Genomic DNA, 13686 nt, shown 5'->3' with positions numbered 1-13686 from the left:
TGGTTGAGTCGATGGAAGAGTGGTGGGAACTAAGTGTGTGTGTGTATGTGGTTGAAAAGCTGGGACATGTACATGGTGAGATTGGGGTCAATGAGTGGGTGTGGACCGTGGGAGCGTTGAGTGGAGATGGTGTAGATAGTGGGATTATATGTGCATGGGTGGTGTTGGGGCAGAATTAGAAATATAGTGGAATTAGGAACGTCGGAATGGGGCTAGAATATATCGTGAGAGGAGTGTAAGGATGGGGGATAGATGTAACACTGAGCTAGATGTTCAAGATGTATTTTCATTTTATATTTGAGTGTTGAATTTATTTTACTGGGCTAGTATATGCTCATGGTATGTTTATTGTAGATGCAGTAAAAATGCGGTGGAACCAAAGTCCCAACCCGGGAGACCAGGCTTAAGGGGAACAAGTATATAGAAAGATAAATGTTTATTGGATTATACCAGGCGTCTATTCATTTTAGACTCTTGTAGTAAATAGCAATCATTCCTGAGTTTTTTTTCTATAGTGGAAATTTAAATTGAATGATGAACACTTTGTTGGATAGAAGTGATGAATATAATGCACGAGGTACCTTCGATTTGGATGACATCATAGTTAAGGTGTTTGAATATGATATGTGTATCAGGGAACACCATGGATATTACAGTTGGTATCAGAGCAAGTTCTTAGGAGTGGGGTTACGTAATAGAATGTAGAGACATTATAGTTGAGTAATTGATAGAGATTCTTATGATACAAGTAGAGAATGAGAGGGGATGAAGAAGGGCAGAGGCCGTCCTCGGAGGGAATCCACTCCAACACTTCAAGACCCACTGACGACACCACAGGGGGTATCCTCCTTCCGCCATGCGCCCCCCACTACCCAACAGAGACCCCCTTCCGCACCACTAACACCACAAGGGGGGCAGGTAGCTGGACATCAAGATGATTTCCACTAGTTGTGCAGAGTGGTTGAAAGCTTGGTAATGATGATAAGAGAGAGGGAGTTTCGATATAAAAAAATCGATGCTCCGCAATATAATGTTGGTCATGGTGGAATGGACACAAGTAATATTAAAAAGTGTCGGAGACTTAACCCGCCGGCTTTCGGCGAGGGCTTCGACCCACTGGTGGCCGAAGATTGGATAAAATAAACCGAGAAGTTGTTTAATGTGATAGGGGTTACCACTGAACAGAAGGTAAAATTGTCTACTTTTATGTTGAGAGGTCCAGTTGAGCGGTGGTGGAGTCTAAAGAATGGAGTCTTAATCCCCCAAGTGACTTTGGAAGTTTTTCTTGAGGCTTTCAACGTAGGGTATTTCTTAGATTTTATCAGACAATGAAAAAAGAATAAGTTTGCATAACTCCAACGAGGGAAGCTCTTAGCAGTATAATATGCCGAGAAAGATACAAGTTTAGGACGATTTGCTCCAAAGGTTATGATGAATGAGTGGAAGAAGCCAGGAGGTTTGAGAAGGGGTTAAGACCAAAATTATATCATCAAGTAGCAGTGTTTGCTTTCCCCACCTATCAAGCAATATTGAAAAATGAGCAACTAGTAGAGACTTTGTAGAGGGAACAAATTCAGTATAGTAGAGGGCTTCCTTGTTATAAGCGGACTCCACAACAGCTCAACCAAACAGATAAGAGACAGAGGACTGTGCCAAACTTAAACTTAGGTCACCAAATATCCTCAAAGAATATTTATTGCTCGCGGTATGGCAAGAGTCATGGAGATCGTTGGTGTACTAATGTTATTCATAGATGTTATCATTGTGGTAGCACCTAGCATTTTATGAGGGATTGACCCCTGCTTAGGGAACCCAGTCGACCATTGGTGCAAGGTTGAGTATTCACACTGATAACTCAGGACGCAAAGGCAACTCCGGATATTATACAAGGTACACGGCACACTTTATGTTTCAAATTTTGCTACTAGGGTTTTAATTCACTTTGGAGTCACATATTCATTTACTTCACACATGTTTGCACCTAGGTTGAAAGTAGAACCGGTAGTATTAGATTGCATGCTAACGGTAGCTACACCCACTAGTGGGCCCCTATGTACCAATGTGGTATATACTACATGTGAGGTAGAAGTAGCCGATAAGAAATTAGAAGCAAATTTGATATTACTAGACATTAAAGATTTTGATGTAATTTTGGGTATGGATTGGCTCACTACACACCATGCACATATAGATTGTTTTAGTAAAAAAAGTAGTGTTTAAGATTCCACATGAAGAACCTTCACTATGTCCACTAAAGGAAAATGAATTAAAGTGTAATAAAAAAAAGGGTTGGTCAGGTGTGATAATGATTAATTACTAATACTCCATGTTGTCTGCGATACTATTGTTGTTATGATTGTGATGTTGAGTACTTTTAAATGTATATAGGAAATAAAGTTTTTACTAGTGTGTTTGATAGGTCGTGAGAGTAAGAGACTCATGCTACAGAAGATACCGATAGTATGGATTTCTTTGATGTATTTTCGAAGGACCTCCTGGGCTTACCACCAGACCAATAGGTGGAGTTCACCATAGAGTTACAACCGGGAACATAACCCATTTCAAAGGTTCCATACCGGATGGCGAGGTTAAAGTTGTTGGAACTAAGTAAATAGTTATAAGAATTATTGGATAGGAAGTTCATAATGCCTAGTGTATCACCATGGGGAGCGTCATTGTTGTTTGTTAAGAAGAATGATGGAACTATGCTGATATGTATAGATTTTCAGGATCTAAATCAAGTATCTATCAAGAACAAGTATTCACTCTCCAGAATAGACGACCTATTTAATTAGTTGCATGGGGCCAGGGTATTCTCAAAAATAGACATTCGATCGAGGTATCATCAATTGAGGGTGCGAGCGTAGGACATTGCAAAGACGGCATTTTGCATCAAGTATAGACACTATGAATTTATTGTCATGCCTTTTAGACTAATAAATGCACCTGCAGTGTTCATAGATCTTATAAATCGCATGTTCAGACCTCTTTTGGATCATTATATTATTATGTTTATAGATGATATTTTGATATACTCTAGAGACTCAAGAGAACACGCGTAACATCTATCCGAGGCATTAGAGATACTCTATAAGACTAAGTTGCAAAATTCAGTAAGTGTGAGTTCTGGTTTGAGCAGATAACATTTATGGGTCATATTGTGTCTGGGGATGGAGTATATGTGGATCTTGTAAAGGTGAAAGGAGTAGTACAGTGAGAAAGATCGAAGACGGTGACCGAGGTCAGAAGTTTTTTGGATTTAGATGGATATTATCGCTAGTTTGTCAAGGATTTTTCGAGTATTGCAGCTCCGCTTACTCAATTGACTAAAAAGAACATAAAATTTCAGTGGGATGAGGGCTGTGAAGCTAGCTTTAATGAATTTAAGTAGAAACTCACTACAGCGCTGATATTGACTATTTTAACTTGTGTAGGAGGTTATGCAGAATACAGTGACGCGTCACGTGTGTGGCTGGGTTGTGTGCTGATGAAACAAGGAAAAGTAATTGCGTACAGGTCAAGGTAGTTGAAGGTATATGAGAGAAATTACTCAACACATTATTTGGATTTGACTGCAGTGATTTATGCGCTAAAATTATGGCAGTATTACTTGTACGGAGAGATATTTGAGATATACACAGATCACAAGAGTTTACAGTACTTATTCACACATAGGGAGCTGAATATGAGGCATAGATGATGGATGAATTTATTGAAAGGCTTTGACTGCAGAATCCGATATCATCTAGGAAAAAGAAATATGGTGGCCGATGCCCTCAATCGAAAGAGTATAAGGATGTTGACACATCTTATGGTATCTGAATGGGATATACATGAAGCTATCCAGTGGTTATAAATTCGAGAATAGTGCAAAGGGAAGTATGTGGCTAGTTTGAGAGATCAACCGACTTTGATTCAGAGGATTAAAGTGAGGCAGTTAAGGGATACCGAGTTACAAGTAATCAGATAAAGGGTTGAACAAGGCGTGTCAGCAGGGAATAGTATACATAGTGATGAGGTACTCAGGTTTGAGACTCGAATGTGTGTTATGGATAATACAGAATTACGGCAGAAGATCCTTAGAGAAACTCATAATACCAGATTTGTCATACACCCAGAAAGTACCAAGATGTACAATGTAACGCCCAAACAATTGGGCATTTTTGAGATTTTATTATTAATTTTATTTATTAAGTTTAATAAAAAAAAAGAGCGTCACGTCAGCAGCCACGTCAGCGGCCTAGTCAGCAGCCCTAGCCAACCAGGACCTGCCGCGTGGCAAGACCACGTCGACCCGAGGACGGGCTACGTTGGCGATCCGCGTGCGCGCGATCAGACGACCCAGATTGATCGGAGCCGAATCACCAAAACACGAACCCCGCCGGAGAGCCGCCGCACTCGAGAGCACCGCCGCCGGTAAGCTTCGGTTTTTCGTATTTTTTGGCCCCCCGAGGGCCCTAGGGTTGTTTTATCACAGGGACCGATGTAAGTGTGGCCAAATTTGGCTAGAAACGGCCAAAAACGGCCAACTCGAGGCGAATCGCCGCCGCAAGCGGCGGCGCCGTCGCCGGAGCACGGCGGACCCGCCGTGCCGGAATTGCGATATTAGCCGAAATGGGTCCTGGGTCTAATTTGAGATTTTTTGAAACACGTGCAGGTACCAGTAGTGCGTTTCAGTTCCCCGGGAAAAATTCAAGAAAAATTAGGGACAGCCTGTAGGCGCACTGTGAAGCCATGTTCGGACCCCGAAACGAGTAAGGACCCCTCACCCTATTTCCTATCACGGTATTAAAGTTCAATAATTATAAAACGGTAATTCTTGAATCAACGAATGTGTGAAATTGGTTAAGGTCGCTAATGGAGCCCGAGTCTAGTGTGTTTGTCGGTTAACTATTATTTGGCATATTTTATAGTTTTAAATGCAGTATGAGGTCTGATGTTTTTATTTCATTATTTCGTGTGCATATTTTACTGTTTTATTGATTATGGGTTGAATGACTGAGAAACCGATGTTGTATGTTGTCTTGTTTGGCATAAATTACTGTTTTACTTAGTTGCGTGTGAATTGATGATGCTGACTGAGGAAAAAGGGAATAAAAGGTTATGTAAATTGATAATTGTATAATGTAATCAGTCTGACTAGATATCCTAGGAGATGGTGGACGGACCGGGTCCGTAGGGAACCCTACTGGGATTGTGGTCTCTCATACCGGACGGGGTATGGAGACCCTATGTGTTTTGGCGCCCATACCGGACGGGGTATGGGGACGGCCCATTTCACCCTCATACCGGACGAGGTATTGAGGTTTATAGTTTTGGCGCCTATACCGGACGGGGTATGGGGACGGCTCTGGAATCTGATTACAAGTGTTAAGGGTTCACGGGTAGCGGGACTCCTATGGATCCCCATGGATACTAGTAGGCTGGTAAAAGATGAAAAATATGTTGTATAATGATTGAATTACAAAAGGCGTGATAAGTATTATGTTATACAGTTTATATGATTTTATGATGATGATAATGTTATTGCTTTCGTATATTGTTTTATGAATTTCACCGAGGTAAGTGGATGGTAAAGGTTTTATTATTGATAAAAGGATTTGTGGTAAATTATACTCTATTGGTCTTTTTGTGTTTTCTACCCACCTTTACCTCCGTGACGGTAAGATATCGTGATGTCTTTACTGGGCTAGTGTAGCTCATTCCTTATTTAATCATTTCAGATCAGGAAGACATTGTTTCCGAGCCCGTTCCGCAGGAAGACGACGAAGGGGACGCCTAAAGACTCCATAGTCATATTCATAGCTTTTACTTTCGAGTTTCTCTTTTAGTTAGTTTGATCTTTTATATTTTGAGCACGTTTTTGGTTTTAGTGTAAGGGATGTTAATCGAAATTTTGACTTCGCTTCCGCATTTGACATTTTTAATACACATATTTCATTTTAAATTTCCGGGGCTGTTACATATAAAGACTTACAAAAAAATTATTAGTGGAGGGGAATGAAACGAGACAATGTTGAGTTTGTGTCAAGGTGTTTGACGTGCAAATAAGTGAAAGTAGAACATAAAAAACCTAAGGGTTTACTATAACTGTTGTCGATACCATAATGAAAATGAGAACATATTTCTATGGACTTTGTGACTGAATTGCCGAGAATTCGTAAAAATCATGACAATATTTAGGTAGTTGTGGATCGCTTAACCATGTCTTTGTATTTCTTGCTGATGAGGGTGTCAGACTCAGTTGATCAGTTGGCTAGGTTATATATTAGATAAATAATCCAATTACATGGGATCCTAATTTTAATCGTGTTAGATAGGGATCCCAGATTCACTTCTAGATTTTAGAGGATTTTACAATAAGCGATAGGTACTAGCATAAGTTTAAGTACGACCCTCCACCCACATACGAATAGACAAATAAAGAGAACCATACAAGTACTGGAGGATACGTTAAGAGCATGTATCATTTACATTGGAGGGAATTGAGAGGAGATGCTACCTCTAATAGAATTTGCATATAATAATAGTTACCATGCTAATATAGGAATGACTCCCTATAAGGCCCTTTATGGTAAACCCTGTAGGTCCCTTATTTGTTGGTATGAGGTTGGAGAGAGGCAATTCCTGGAATTGGAATTGGTAAAAGAAACTATGGAAAAAGTGGTCGTGATACACCAGAACTTGCAGGCGGCTCACAGTAGATAAAAAGGATATGAAGACAACCGAATGAGAGACTTGACCTATGAAGTAGGAGATCATATGTTCCTAAAAGTATCCCCAATGAAGGGTTTGTTGAGATTTGGAAAAAAGGAAAAATTGAGTCCCCGGTTTATAGGTCCTTTTGAGATTCTTAAAAAGGTGAAAAAAGTAGCTTATAGAATAGCACTTCTGCCGAGGTATGCGGGGTCCATAATATATTTTATACTTCGATGTTGTGTACCTACCTAATTCGACACATATTACACAGGTTGAGTCACTTCTGTCGGAGAGGGATTTAACCAATGAGGAGAAATCAATCAATATCTTGGAACACCAAGAAAGGAAATTGAGGAGTCGAGTGATACCTATGGTGAAGGTGTTGTGGCAGCATCACAATAACGAATAAGTAACTTGGGAATCGGAGGATAGAATGAGGACCATTTATCCGCAACTATTCCAAGTAATATGTCGAAATTTGAGGTTCCAAATTTCTTTTAATGAGGGGTATTGTAATACTTAGCAGAGTCAACGTGGGGGGGAGAGTCAAACAATTGAGTGGTGGAGATTAGAGGGTTAGAATAGATGGGTAGGATTTGATGGGGAGGGGAGTATATAAAAGATAGTGGAAAAAAACAGGAAAATGGGGGAAAGAGAGAGACGGTCAATTGAGAAGAAATGATAGTGAAGAAGGGAAGGAGAGATCGGTAACAAAGGTTGAAGAGGCGTACTAAAAAAGAGGATTTTATCGAGCTAGGAGGAGATGGAGGCTAGAGGTGAATAAAGTTTATTACTCAGATGTTGTTATGGTGATGTAAATTGAATTTTTGTTCAGGAAATCTATATGGAGAAGTTTGAGTCGGAAAGAGGTAGGAAGATGAAGAATGATGTGTGAGCTGAGTATGAGTGAGGGAGAGAGGAAGAGAGGCAGCTGAGATGGAGCTAGGTCGAGGTATGGTGAGATTTAGGGGCGATTTTATTGGTGATGTGTCGATAATCGAGACTAGAGAAGATGAGTACTAAGGCACTGTTACCGGCGATAGTAGAGAAGGAAGTGGTGTCGTCATAGGTATTTATTCAATACCGAGTACGTAATGTGTATATTGTGAGTAGTGTGGCGTGTGTATATTATTGTTGTGTGTGTGTGTGTGCCCGGAATAGGCCGGTGTGTGTGGGTGGTTAGGGAAGATCGATATGTGTGTGGCCACATGAAGGCCAGTATGTGTGTTAATGGCAGTATACTACCAATGTGCGTGGCCCGGAATGGTCGATATATATGTGAGTGGCAGTATACTGCCGATGTGCCTGGTCAGAGACGGTCGGTTTGTGTGTGTGGCAGTGCACAGTCAGCATGATTATGGCTAAATGAGGGCTGGTGTGGGTGTGTGTGAGACTGTTTATTGTTGTTGGGGGTGGGTGTGTGGCTAAACAAAGGCCAGAATGTGGCTGAGTAAAGCTGTTGGTGAAGTGGTGGGAACTAAGTGTGCGTGTGTGGCTAGCCAAGGTCGATGATAGCGTGCGTGTGTGGTTGAAAAGCCGAGACGCGTATGTGGCGAGATTGGGGTCGATGAACGGGTGTGGACTGTGGGAGCGTTGAGTGGAGACGGTGTAGATAGTGGGATTATATGTGCATGGGTGGTGTTGGGGCAAAATTATAACTAAAGTGGAATCAGGAACGTCGAAATAGGGCTAGAATGTGTGGTGAGAGGAGTGTATGTGCTTATGGTTTGTCTATTGCAGATGCAATAATAATGGAGGTGAAACTAAAGTCCCAACTCGGGGGACCAGGCCTAGGGGGAACTAGCATATATAAAGATAAATATTTATTGGATTGTACCAGACGTCCATTCATTTTAGACTCTTGCAGTAAATAGCAACCATTCCTGAGTTTTCTTTCTCTCAGTGATTTCCTTTATATAATGGAAATATAAACTGAATGATTAACACTTTATTGGATAAACGTGATGAATATAATGCATGAGGTATCTTTAATTTTGATGGCATCATAGTTAAGGTGTTTGAATAGGATACGTCTATCAGGGAACACCATGGATGTCACATAAATTATTATATATCAAATGTTATCAAATGAATTGAATCTGGTTAAAAATAATCTGATATAATTAAAAGTATATTGAACTTTAATGTATCATATTAAAGTGTATGTATTTTTTTTTTAAGTATAGATAATAGATATGTAATTCATAATTTTATAATTTGATCAAATTAGAGAAAATAAAAAAGTTAACAAGCATGTTTGGCTATAAATATGCAGTTATGATCTCCAATTTATATGCAGGAAATATTTATCGCATGATGTGCAATTTTTTTTTTTCGTTATAAATTCAGATATACTTTCGATATATTTTTAAATATTTTCGATTTTATACGAGCACGATGAATTTTTTCAGTATTTTATTTTTTTATGCATGTTTTATTCTTTCCAGCTTCCACCTAAAATTTAGATTTGACTCTCTTTTCAAAGTTCTTTTCATCTTTTCCTCGCATTACTTGTTCGCTATCGGTCTCTCGCCCGTATGTAGCCTTGAACAAAATTTACCGCCCGATTTATGCTGCATTTCCAAACAACCCGACTCGTTGACAGCGCCTCGTGGTGCGACAGGGTATGGGCACGACGGGGATCTCACCCTCTCCGGCACCCTCTTCCAGGGAACTTGGGCCCCGGTCCGCCGCTGAAGACGCTTCTCCATACTACAATTCGAGCACCGGGGAACACCCGATTCTCAAGCTGGGCTCTTCCCGTTTCGCTAGCCGATACTAGGGGTATCATTGTTTTAGTAAAAAGATCATATCATATTGAATTTCAAATAGGTCAAATAAGCAGAGTTCACATGATAAATAATTAATCTCTAATTACAACACCAATAAAGTAAAAAAAAAGCAATAGAAATTGCATCTTAACATGTCAATTTCCATGTACAACTAATGTATATATATATATATATATGAGTCATGGGCCATACGTAGTTGTTCTAATTATATTGTACAGTGTATATATATATATATATGCATGTTGTATATATTATAATACTAATAATTATTATTATTATTGTTATAATTTTTCCTCTCTGAATCGCTGTCTGCTTTATATCATTTCGTTGAAAATAAAGAAAAAGTGGGCAGCTGCCATGATGAGGAGTTGGCATTAATCATTATTTTTTACCTGATTAACTTTATTAATAATTATTTAATTGATTGATTAAAAATTAGTTAATAATAATAATAATAATAATAATAATGTATTACCAGCATGTCAGAAATATATATACATATATATATATATATATTCTGAAATATCAATTAAAATTAAACTCGTAATTTATGGCCTGTTGATTTTTCGCTCATGAATTAAATTTTGGGCCCAATAGAGCCCACTAAACGACAACAAGATCGGCCCATTATTAAAAAAACTTGATTAAAATTTAATTACTTCTTAATTAATTTGATTAAAAAAATTAATCCCCGAGGTAGTGAAATGTCAAGAGTCTTAGTCAACTCATAATAGTCAACTTTCGACCGGTCCAGTGAAGCCCAATGCTGAAGCTAGGGCCCATTCTTATGGCTATATATATTTATTTTGCTTTGATGAAATATATTAATTTGGCTACATGTGTGTGTGTGTGTATGTATATATTTATATATGAATAGGTTCCTATTTATCCAATTTTTATCGCACAACTTTCTTCATAGACCACTATAAAAGAACCCTAATAATACCCAAGTAAATTAAATCGAAAATCGGGATCGCTCGTGTGGCCTCCCGCGTGGCACCGCGTTAGTTTTTGCTGTCACCTGGTGCGTTCTATAATCAAACGGGCTTTCTGACTGAACATCCGATGTGACAAAACTTTTCTAAATTGTATTTTGACTACCGATTTTTAATTTTTCTTTCAAAAATACATTCAAAACTCAAATTTTTACTAATTTTCTTTAAAATTATTTTCAATTTCATATTCTATCAAAATTATTTCAATTTTATTCCAAAATAAAATTAAAAATTTATATTTAAATACATCTAAATTACATTAAATTTAAATTTGAGCATTACAAAAAATATATTTAAATTTTAATAAACATCGATTTCAACTATACGTCTATGGTGACACATATTATCTCTCCTACCATCTCACCGTCATTATTAACAATTTTCAAAGTTCTCATGATTCAATTATTTTGAAAATTTACAAAATTTGTAATTAAATTATTATTAAATACGTGATTGAAATACAGTAGTAAATTTAATTATATTTAATTTAATTTAATTAATATAATTCTATTAATATATTAATAAATTAAAATTATTATTTTATTAAATTTAAATATTATTTATTTACAATCAATAATAACTCGTAATATATTTATAAAATAACAAATTTTATAAAAGTGAAAACCCGTAAATTATAAAATTATTTTGAATATATATTTATATGCAAAATTATATTTCATTGTAATTTAGGTAAATAAAGTTAAATACTTTTTTTTTTCGTGAGTTGTATTGATTTAATGGTAAAATCAGGACCGTCGATCTAACGAGATCATGCCAAGTGTTGGTGAGACAGTGGAAGGAGGGGGGGGGCCCAGTTTTGGTCTTGGCGATAGGATGCAGAAGTAAAGAAATTAAGAAAAAAGAGAAAGAGTTGAGTGAAGGGTCCATTAAATATTATATATATATACATATATATATATATATAATACCACCAAAATGACAGTGAGAGCTTTAAAATATCTTTTTCTGATTATGGGTATTTTTTTTTTATTTTGACCCTTCTTTTTTCCTTTTTATTTTTTCCCATTTACCAATATATATATATACATATATGTGTGTATATATATGTATTTATATTTATATATTTTTTGGGGTGTATATAATTACTTGATTTAATTTTTAGGGTATGTCCAAAAAATATGATTTTATAAATTTGACATTTGAAAAAGGCTTCAATCTCTATCTTACACCTGCCCCAATCTTCATAGCTAAGGTCTTGATAATTTTATAATTCAATAATTATTCTTTTATTATAATTTAATTTTTAATATTTTTATTTATTTTAAAAGTAACTATTTCGAATAGCTCTAAAAAACATGTACACAGATTCGTGATATTACTCGTGAGGGTAATTAGATTATACGTGAGATTAGTAAACGGAGTTACGAATTGCAAATTTGAATTACGATACTATTTAATTCGTTAATTATTATTTATTAATTGAATTATAATTAAATTCGATCCGATCTTTTATTAGAATGATTGAGTTAAACTTATTATATTATATGTATTTTAGATAGATACATATTTATCTAAATATACAATAATTAAAATATAAGATTAAACACAGTTCAAATATTTAATTTTTTTATGAAATAATGAAAAATTTTAAAATAATAAAATTTTATTTGAACACTTTACGATGTAAAATAAATATATATAAAATAACTACTCATAATTTGGCATGTTATATTAAGTTGTTATGTGGGTAAATATTTTTACTTGCACTTTTGTACAATATGTTGGAAAATTTTGGTTTATTATGAATATCTAACTTATAATTTCACATAAATAATATTTGAACTATATAATTTTTTATTGTAAGTAGATTAAAAGAATATATATAATGTGACGTCCAAGATGTCCCTTGACCCACACCTCATATCCAAACACATCACCAATAAAATCTTTCAAATCAACTACATTCTACGTAATTAAAATCATCGAGATTATGGAATGTTATCAGTAACTGCTTGAGTATCAAATGGACAAGTGTCCTGCAGCGCCTCGATCTTAACTTCATATGCGTTATAATCTGGTACATAAAAATTGTTCCAAGTCTAATTATTCAATGACCAAGTTATAGATTATAATTTCACAATTTTTCATTTCAAACTAATAGACTTTCCAATAACTATATAAGTATTCCGATTCACTATCCACATTTCCCGTTCCAAATCCTCTACACACTAAGCTCGGATATAGTACAGCTTTGGTCCAGTTTCATGTGCTACATCATATGTAAATGATAGGTAAGAAGCATACACAAACTCAGTAAAATAAATTCAAATTATAAACATAGCATGGAAATCCAGTTAAATGCCTACATCAGTGTCCCACTTCCTATATTCCCACTTCTATTAACCTATTCGTTCTCCCAACCCACACTATTGTCCTCTTACTCGCTTATGACTACTATAATTATAACTCTCCATGAAGAAAACTGTTAACTCTTATCAATTCTTACCACGTGAGGTCATCACAATAGAGCACAACAACAATGTATAACGTACCTGTCCATTCGACCATAAATCGGCCACACACCCACACTATTACTCTTTAGATAAATCTCCTAGCCATTACTAATATCGACAACCTAATTAACCTTCTTTTTTGCCACTACTCGACCCTTAACTGGCCACCCACTCACACCGTTACCTATTCAGGTAATCCCCCTTCCATCACCAATATTAACGACCCAACTTATCCCTATTTCCACCAATCATCGACCATAAACTAGCCACATACTCACACCGTTACCCTTCTGGTAACCCCTAGCTATCACCAATAACGACAACCCCACTTATCTCTATTACCAATAACCATCAATAGCCAACATCGGCGTATCCATATAAGAAAGTACCACAATTAGAGTTATATAATTTATATAATCATAGTCAATCATCATATATGCATGCATATTTAACAGACACACATAATAGTTCATACATGCATGCATATCTAATACGCACACAAAATAGCTTATTTTAATATCCACATACATGTACAATCAACAGAGTCCATACAGTTTCTACATGCTCATTACTCCTATCCTATAACATACATACATACACACAGTTAATATATGTTTTCATCACGCCCCCCCTTACGTTACACAACTACTCCCCACTCATTAGTTACACACACACACACTTTTGTTAACATTAATCCCTTACTCACTGTTTTCATATTTCTCTCAC

The sequence above is a fragment of the Carica papaya genome, chromosome 8, assembly GCF_054855325.1.
Source record: "Carica papaya isolate Zhongbai chromosome 8, ASM5485532v1, whole genome shotgun sequence".
NCBI classification, from domain to species: Eukaryota; Viridiplantae; Streptophyta; class Magnoliopsida; order Brassicales; family Caricaceae; genus Carica; species Carica papaya.
This window is presented reverse-complemented; position numbering follows the sequence as displayed.